This window comes from Motacilla alba, chromosome 3 (genome assembly GCF_015832195.1).
Source record: "Motacilla alba alba isolate MOTALB_02 chromosome 3, Motacilla_alba_V1.0_pri, whole genome shotgun sequence".
Taxonomy (NCBI): Eukaryota; Metazoa; Chordata; class Aves; order Passeriformes; family Motacillidae; genus Motacilla; species Motacilla alba.
This window is the reverse complement of record NC_052018.1, coordinates 63,207,794-63,217,611: the sequence shown is the minus strand read 5'-3', so window position 1 is coordinate 63,217,611 and position 9,818 is coordinate 63,207,794. Positions and strand designations below refer to the sequence as shown.

The 9,818-nt window shown below is 40.4% G+C and overlaps 1 long non-coding RNA gene across 2 annotated transcripts in view; it reads left to right on the top strand.

Annotated features, from left to right (window-relative positions):
* Positions 1-405: 405 nt before the first annotated feature.
* The window catches only part of LOC119699707, a 41,036-nt gene continuing 31,623 nt past the window's right edge, over positions 406-9,818 (top strand). The window contains exons 1-3 of one of the 2 annotated variants that reach the window (XR_005256506.1): positions 424-517; positions 832-1,010; positions 4,452-4,631. This is a non-coding gene — a long non-coding RNA (uncharacterized LOC119699707). Of the gene's footprint in view, positions 518-831; positions 1,011-4,451; positions 4,632-9,818 lie in introns of both variants that reach the window. The other variant, XR_005256505.1, reaches the window with a different exon arrangement.

Sequence of the window (9,818 nt, the reverse complement as noted above, 5' to 3'; positions counted from 1 at the left end):
AAGGTGGGGTGTAGTGTTGGGGCACCCCTTTTTTCACATTAACAATTCCCTGTGCCTCTGTTCCTCCCCAGGCACAGAGAGGCACACGGGCAGACAACAGTCTATCTGCAACCCGCTTACCACTGCAAGCAGCTACAGCTTTTTGTTTAACTGTATAATTGCTCTCTTGGTGGGTTGTGGGTTTTCTTCTCCACATCTCTATTTGTTTTCTTAATAACTAAGACCAGTACATTTAAATAGTCCTTTTCCTTTTTTTTTCTTTTTTTTTTTTCTTTTTGACAAGCATACCGGATGTAACAAGATATGCAGCTAAAAACATTAATCATATTAAAACTAATTAAAAACTGAAAAGTTTCTGTGCATTCCAAGCACTGGGGGTGGGAGGGGGCGGGGAGGCCTTTGGTCTGAGCACTGGCGTTTCCTGAGGCAAGCAAATGCCTGACACATGGACTTCGCCGAATTCCAAAATGTAGCAAAACAGTGCCTGCATATTTGGCAGGAATCACCACCAGTTCAGGTCAGTGTCTGTTTCAGCAAAAGACGAAGCCCTGCATGTTAACAGAGGAAAATAATTCAGAGGAAAAGGGGAGGAACAGCATGTGACATTTTGTAAGAGCAGCACTTGCGTTACCCAAGGCGCACCACTCTCTGTAAACACTTCCCCCGGTGCCAGTGCCTTAGGACGCATTTTTTCGGATTGGGGTGGGGGGGAGGCAGCGGGAGGGGTGAGGGGGAGGTCAGGGCTTTCAAGCTGCTGGGATATGAATGAGCCAGGGTTTCCCCCCTTCCCTTTTTTTTCTGACTTCTTCTTTTTGCCATAAATGTTTTAAGGAGACATCCGTGAATCTGTGGCCGAAAAGATGGGCAAGAAGTGCTACAGGACACCAAACCCTAAAGCAGTGGGAACGTGGGGGAGAGAAGAGACAAGGCTGCAGGGAAGGGGGTGCAAATGATGGGGCTCTGCAGTGCAATCTCACAACACCAGGTGCAGGGAAGGCCGGCTGGCAAGGGTGGGTGATTCTCTGAAGCCCCGGCACCTCACCTTGCTTCCACCTTGGTGCTCCATAAGCCTGTGCTATGGTTCTCGGTCACTGGTTCCCCGATGTGGGGATGGGACAACTCCTGTCTGCTTAGGGACATAGTCTGACTCCCCCAGTCTGCCTCCCCCGATTCATTTAGAAGTAAACCCATTTTTAAGCACTCTCCTAGTAAAAGCAAGAGTAGGTAATTAAGATTGAAAATACTGTTTTGGTCATTGTCTTCTTACTTTCTTGAATTTCGGCACCTTAAGCTGCCTTTGTTGTTGAGGAACTCGCTGTTTCTTGAGAGATAGGGCTGGATCACTTGTTATTGTAACACTTCTTGGTGATAAAGTTCAGTCTAAAAATTAAGCAGCTGCAATGTTGCAGCACAAATTAGTTTAATGTAAGCAGTCAGGAGCAGCTGTTTGGCTCGGGACTCCGCTCTGGCGGTGGGGGAAGGGCGCTGTGATGCTGACAGTGTTTTTTTCTCTACATAAACATTTTCGGCTGTTGCAGCTTTTGTGCCGATCATGTGACAGTGTCCCTAGGCAGATAATTTATTTCTGTAGCTTTCATGAGCAATCATTAACCTTCAGACACTGAGCTTGCTTTCTGCTTTGTGGCATTTGTTGTTTTTTTTTTGTATCCTAACTAGTTTAATTCACAGAGTGTCAAGAGAAAATTACAACCAATTTATAATAGACTGTAATGCATAATACTTATGTTTCTATTAAAACAGACCTTGCTTACAAGACCATTCTTACGGCTTAGCTTGTGTTCATGGATCAGAATAATTATTTTCAGTGATGTAAGTGCAGCTGTCATCATGATACTCCCACAGTGTCTTATTCTGAATGCAAAGCCCTTCAGAGTCCTGATTTGGGACCACCCTTTTGAATTCCCCCTTTGCTGGAGACACTGCGAAGTTTATTGAGATGCAACAGGCTTGGGAGAAAGGGCACAGCATTTATTCTGGTGATTGCTATTCTCCCACCATGACCGGCTGCGGTACAGGTATTGACCACCATAGAAAGTGTGTCTAGGGGAGAGGCGAGGCAGCACTGATAACAATTACAGCTCCAGCCTGTGCTAACTTACTCTCGGGTTTCAGAGCAGGCTCAGACGCAGGGTTGGATCACAAAGCAGTTGTGACAGTCAGAAAAAGACTTCGTTTTCATTCCTGTCCATTTTGTTACAGTAAGGGAAACAATAAATTAGGTGACTTTGTCAAGGTCACTGAAGAAATAAATGTCAGGATAGGAATTTCCCTTTCCCTGATCCTTTTCCCTAAGTCCTGTGCTTTTGTCTAGGGAAGATGACAAAAAAGTGAAAAATACAGAGTCTTGGGCAAAATAAGTAAAAATTAAGCAATGAAAAAAGCGGGAGGTGAGTGGGGGCAGGGAAGAGAAATCATAAAAAGAGCTGAAAGCCAGGGTGACTGCTGACTTACTGTGAATACAATTTTCCTTCAGATCTGAATGTGATTTTTGCTTTTGTTCACTGCCTCTCTGCCTTATCTTAATTCTTTTTTCTAACTGGTCATTCACTAGCCCTGGCAAGTTCATCTTTTTGGTGCCAGAGAGCAAGGTATTATGTTTGTATACGCCTCTGAATAGGTGTAATCTAGACATGTGCATTCCTTCATTTATTTTTTACAGCTTGTGCCATAGTGGAATCAAACATTAGTGATAGAAGTGCTCCCACCATAATGTTGCAGATACAATGGACAAGACACACACAGGGGTAGAAGGGGACAGAGATGGAGAAATAAAAAGATATTTCCAATGCCCCAAGGATAAAAAGGGACTTTACCATAATCTGTCAATGAAAGAGCAGTACCATCCAGATAGTTCAACAATTGCTTTATTTCCTTAGGAGTCAAATGAAACTTTGTGCATCCTATGATTGCCCATGAACTTATGAAAAAGGCGTGTAACTGGAAGAAGACCAAAATACATGATTAGTCTAAGATGTGGCAGTAGGACGTGCTGTATCATCTTGTAAAACATACAAATGGGTGGATGGATTTTTGCTGCCAATGTCAGGAAAAAATATTGCTTCCCCATTAGTTAAAAATAATGTCTGAAATTGGAGTTTTACTTATGCTAGGTTTCTGTGTGGAAAGATGAATGAATGAGTAGCTCACTGTTTGAAACCTCCATCTTTCAAAATGTTTAATGAAAATGAAGGCACAACATATGGTAAATGTGGACTGAAATCAGGGATGAAAAAGCAGAAGCCTCGGATGCCCACTGAAGGGCAAACGGGACTGTGGAGGTGCCTGGTGTTGTGTTACATAGAGAAGTGAGTAACATTTCTGGATGTATTAGAGTGATTTAGGAGTTATCATCCCATTGACTTTTGACTAGAGTCAGGATGTAACTGCCTAAGTCAATTCTGAAAATGGGAATTAGATTTCTAAGTCATTTTAAGGTGCTTTTGAAATTTTTAGCTCTAATCCCAGGTTGATTAATTTGTAACAAGGTGATTCATTCGTATCTTTCTTGTCTTCAGAAGCCTGAATGACACATTTGAGATGCACTCTAAAAGCACAGGTAATAGTCAGAGTGCTACCTCAGCGACTTTAAAAGACAATTGATTAATTTGAATTCATGCTTTTATTCACACTTTTAGAGGATTCTGAAATTAGTACTAGCACTTTGGAGCTGCTTAGTTTGAACTGTCACTTCCATGCCCTTGCCTTCATAAAGGTTTTTATATTTTTTTCTTTTTTTACTTTTTTCCTACAAATTGTCCCTATCCCTCCCCACTGCTAAAAGCAATGCAGCCCCTCTGGTCACAGCAAAAGCAGGAGTTCTAAGACAGTAGCTGCTTTGCTGCATGGAATGGCTGAGTAGCTTTAGACAAAACAGTGTCCAGGAACCTGCTGTGAACTTGTCTCTACTAGTTTGCACTGGGAACTACAGGTACTTTTGCTGGAGCTGCCCTACAGTGAGTGATGCTGGGAGGAAGGCCTGGTTAGAGAATTAGGGAGACAAGACTTTCTTATAGTGAATTCAAGCCACCTAACCTGCTACTTTGTCCAAAGCTAAAAAAAATGTTCTCTTTGGTATTTCCCCAGATTTTGTTAAAATCTTGCTAAGAACATAAAGTAGTATTTCATGAACTTAATTATTTTTGTTATTACTGTTTTAATCTACAGTTGAAAAGCTGACACTATAGTTGTACTGTATAGATTTGGTCAAGACATTGTATAAATCTATATATACTGCTGCCTTACATCAGCAACATTATTGCAAAGGTCAGTTTGCATTGCTCCTATGAGCCTCTGTATTTTAGGGTGTAACTGATGACACAAAATCCTTTCTGGAGTGAAAGGAAGACTGCCAAGCTTATCTGTGGGACTTCTCGAAAACATTAGTGCTTACCAGAAGCAAATCTAAATATTTGACTTGACTGTACTTTCAGAATCGAAGGATCTGATGATCACAACAACTTCACTTTCATCCCTTCGTACGACTGCAACCAAACAGACATCTCAAATTAATTTAGAAGTCAATGGCTGGTATTTGCTGTTTGCAGTAAGGAAACCTGGGTTTGCTTACGTGTCTTCAAGGAGAAAAGTGCAGTGGACGGATTGAATGCAATGTAAGTTTGATTTATGGACTAATATCACCAACTTTTGACTGTGAAAATTATTTTGTGGAATGATTTGTTTCATGCAGTTTCAAAGTAATCTCCCTGAGATCTAGGAAGTCACCTAAGTTTTCTGCGCTGCAGGCTGGAGATAATCAAGGTCCCAGGGAGCCCTCCCACATTTTCCAGTGTCATCAGTCTCAACCACTACACATCTTTTGATGTAAGGATTCCTAAAAGGTCCAAAGGAATACTGAGGACATCCAAATAGCAGGGAAAACATGCCTCTAAAGCTCCCTACTCTCAGTCACACAAGAGAAGGAGAAAGGTAAAACTTCATCACAGTCTGAGCTGCAGCATCTGGGCTCTTTTTTTTTTTTTTTTCCCTGAGTCTCCTGTCTGGAAAAAGTGCTGCACATCATTTGGTCCTTGAGGAATGGAATGCTTTACATTGAGAGCAACCCTTGCAGGCACTTCTGCCTCCTATTGTCATTTAGGACATCAAGCACTAAGTTAATGAGTGACAGAGCTTTCCTTCTCTGTAGCCCAGAACTGTAGAAGGTGGATCTAGGAGATCTAAAGACTACTATAAATTTTACCACTATCAATTCCCTGAACTTGCTTTTTTAAAAATAAACTGACAAAACATGAATGTGTATATAATACTTAAACATATTCTAAAACATATTCCAGGCTGTGCACCATGCTCTCAGGAGAGCATGATAAAGCAGATTGATTTGTGCAGCAATAGACAGAGCTAGGAAATGGTGACAAACACAGGGTGAGAATGTGTATGTGAATGTGTATGTGTATGCTCTTTGAGGGCTGGAACTGGTAAATTTCTTTCCCTTGCATTTTTCATTGCTTAAAGAGGGAAAAAAACAACAAACACCCTCAAAAGGCAAAACCACAAGACAAAACCCTGACCCAAAACCCTGCAGAGGAAATGAAACCACAAGAACATTTTTCACACCAGCTAATTTCAAGGGTCTGCCATGTACACAGCAAGCCTAGGAAATTCACAGGTGCACTGTATCATTCTCCAGAATGCATTGAGCTTTTTCTCTCTTGATATACACACATGTGCTTTAATGTAGTTTTAACCATTTCTTTATTGTCACTTTGATTTTTTACCACCTGTAATCCACACACTCTTTTCACTGCCATGCAGCTGACTAGACCCAGAGGCTTCACAGTGCAGTAATCTGTCATCTCAGAATGTGTATAATGTAGGGAAAGCTGAGCAGAATGAATTTATTTTCACAAGAACAAGGGACAGTCCTTATTTCCACAAGGACTTGTAGTTTACAAATCATCAGGGTTTCATTTTATATGAACTGCAAAACATGAAAGAAGGGAGGAGTTGGCCAGAAACAGAAAGCCAGGATCTAGAAATGTATTTTGACAGTTATCCCCCACCAAAAGTTAGCAACACAGAAAAAAACAATGACTTACTAACCAGAAGCATTGCAGAACTCTCCGGGGAGACCTCACTGCAGCCTTCCAGTACTTAAAGGAGGCTTGTAACATAGAGAATGACTTTTTACACAGGCAGATAATGATAGGACAAGGGGAACAGTTTTCAACTAAAAGAGAAGAAATTTAGATTAGATGTTAAAAAGAAATTCTTCACTTAGAGTGTAGTGAGGCACTGGCACAAGTTGCCCAGAGAAGCTGTGGATGCCCCATCCCTGCAAGTGCTCAAGGCCAGGCTGGATGGGGCTGTGAACAGCCTGATCTGGTGGAAGGTGTCCATGTCCATGGCAGGGAGTTGGAATTAGATGGTCCTTAAGGTTCCTTCCTACCCAAACTATGGATACCTGGTCTTAGGAGTCTGGCTACAGGCATGAATATTTTGTCCTATTTTTTATTTTCCCCTCTTGAGAGTAGTTGTCAGCTTGAAAGACGGTGTCACAGTGAGACTGATATCCTTTTATGGAGAATGTGTTTCAAAGAAAAGGATAAATCTCTCAGAGAAACGGCAGGAAACATCTTATAATTTCATTAGCTCAATTTAAAGTTAATATTAAGCTTCTTAAATGTGTTTATTCATTTGTTTGCTGGCAGTCTGTTAGCACATTCTTCCTGCTTAACACTGGTTTGAAAACTTGTATTTTTATTCATGTATTCTCCTCACTGTTTCCTGAGGTAAAAGAAAAACAATTTTCAATCAAGCTTTAATTTTCTTTACAGGTGACTGAATGTTAAAGGTGTTAGAATGGTGAAAATGGGTGAAAATAAAGAGGGGCAACATGCATATAATTAGTTAATATTATTTAAGTGCCTACACAGTTTTCTCTTGCTCTACACAGTTTTCTCTTGCTACACTGTCTACTTCACATCATCATCAATAATATTTAATTGACTCTTCTACAAATGCCTTCTCCCAGAGACAATGAAATATCCAAAATCTATCTAAATGGAGAAAAATTCCCTGAATCTCCCAATTAGGGAAAATTTCAGAGGGAGGTATAAATAGAGCATAATTGAGAGTTAAGTGGTACATATCCTGTTGTGACCTTTTGCAGAGAACACATTCACCTTTAGCTAACTATTTGAGCAAAGATATGCCTGGTATTGGTCCTGTAGTAAATAAAAGACATTCCTTCCCTTTAAATGTGAACTACTATGTGATTTGCAGCTCCAGCATGTCAGTTCAGTTTTCTTGGAGGGGAAGAATCTGGTGTCTGTAAGCTGCTTTTTAAGTGCTTAAGTGGATTTGAGAAGCAGGCAGCCATATACTTGGGGGGAAAAAAAATGATTCCCTGAAGAAAAAAAATTGATTTTCAGATTTCCCATTCAGAATTTAAAGGCAATTCTCTTTGTGTGCTCAATATGTAGTAAAAATAGGACCTATTATAGCCAATTGCTACTCTGAGTTTACATCCAGTTTCTTCACTAGAGCTCAAATTTAGCCCAGTATCTGCCTTGGGAAAGAAATATGTATGTGAAAAGAAATGATGGAATTTGATGTAATACAGAAATAGTCCAACCAAGTATAACTAGAAATAAGGGGATGAAAGTGAACAAAGAAAGATCCATGCTGATAATGAGGAAAAATTTCATAGCAGTGAGGTCTGTTAGTCTGCTGAATGGTCTCCCAAGGGAATGAGTTGAACCCTCGTTGCTTTAGTTATTTTTAAAATGAACAAAACAGTCAAAATCCTTGCAAGGAGACACTCTTAATTAACAAGAAGACAGGAGAAATGACCGAATGGGTATTTTTTTCCATCTCCACTGTTCATGACTATTATTGTAGGCAAAACCAGGTTTGGCAATAAAATTATGGATTTCCAATTTTCACTGCAATTTTGCAGCGCTCTTATTCCATAATAATAGCAGTACTTGCCCACTTTTTCTTTTCCCTCTATAAACTTTTGTGTCTTACTCTTCCTTCAAAGAGGGCTGTTTTGTAGCCCTCTGACTCAAAATGGCTGTCAGGTAGCCTAGTTTACTTTAAATAATACTGTTTGTAAATATAAGAGAAATAGTTGGACCTTGTGCCTCCTAATTTTCCTCAAGAACTCTTCAGTCAGACCTCAAGTCCAGGGCAACAGTACTGGGCAAAATGTCACTGCCTGTATCTATGGGTCAACCTGTGAAATAAGGAGCTGCCTGTACAGTCAAGTGTTGGGCTTCTGTTGATTTCCACAAACATAAATTAGGAAGGCATGACATGCAACACATCTTTGTGATCAGCATTTAGGGCTCCTTAGGCTCCTTATATAATTTCAAGTATTTTCATCTTTCTCTTGAAGCCAGTCTTTGACCTGGAGTGTTTTCACACTAGCAAGAGGCTCAGGCAAAGGTGATTCCTGCTCCTCTGTCCAGGCATCTCTAGTACCCATCAATGTCCTGCATCCTTTCCCTTGTTCTCAGAAACCCCACATAGACTTGTAGGGTGAACTGGCTCAAAGAAATGGTAACTCAGCAAAAAAAAGCAGCTAAAAAATAGTGCAAGGAGAGCAGAAATTGCACATGGTTCCTTATGGGCTTGCTTCTCAGCAGCTGTTTTTTTAGTCAGTTGATAGTGACATGAATTTTAATGGTTAATACTGATGTCAAAACTGAAGTAACGCTGCAATGAATCAGGCCCTGCTTCTTTGAAATGCTCTGCAAATATTTGCCAGTTACTCTTCCCAGCAGCCAGCAAGCTATGCAACCTTGTTGCTGCTTTATCAGAAGACAGATTGATGAAGGTGAAATCCAGGAAGATCCGATTGTTATGTTACAGTCACAGAGCAAGGATGGGCAAAGGGCATCGAAGCCCATACTTCATTATCAGCCCCAGATAAACCTGGAGTAGCATGACCAAAATGACTAGAGTATAAAATAGAGAGAGACATGGTGCTATTGTGTATTTATTAGTGATTTACTGAGATGAACGTTCATCCCAAGAGTTAATCCAGGAATATCCAAACCACTGTAATTATCCCTGCACAAAGGCTCTCTATTATTTGCCTGTTAAGTAACAAAGCCTTTTCATTACCTGGCACTGACATAACTTTAGCTGCAGTGGTAGGTAGGCAGTGAACTCGCTTCCTCTGTTTGTGGGGGATGGGATGTCATGGGATGAAGCCCTCCCCCCGTCCCTGCAAGCTCTAGCAGAATACAAACGGGATGGCCAAACTTTTCTTTGAATAAAAATGACTACCATTGCTAATATGCCAAATGTTGTGTACCACAAACAGTTGAAATCTTATGAACTGTACAAAAAGAACAAAGGAGCAAATTCCTGTCACACACAAAAATGAAAACGTAGAAGCACTGGCCACAGGAAGGTAACTGTATTAAAATTGGGAAAGGGTCCAAAATCTGTAGTAGCTCTCTAATCTGCAACACAAGAGCAAGGATTTTCATTATGTTTTGCATTCCACATGCGCCTTTGCTTTGGAGCTCTTATGCAATTGTTGATGCAGTAAAACCATTGTATTCATAGAGATTTCAAAGATGTGGATGCTTCCAGGGTTTGACCTATTTTACCACTCATACATTATACACGGGGTAAAGCTATTCTCATAAGGCAGAGTCATTAGTACTTACAATGTATCTGTCTACTGCTGTCCCTTTTCTCTGCAAGGCTGCTGATTTTTTACAATTCTAAATCAATTATTCTTTATTAAATAATTTATGTTTACATGCATCAGTGGAAACTGCCCATGCACATTTAAGGCAGAGCTCAGTGTATTTTTTTAGATA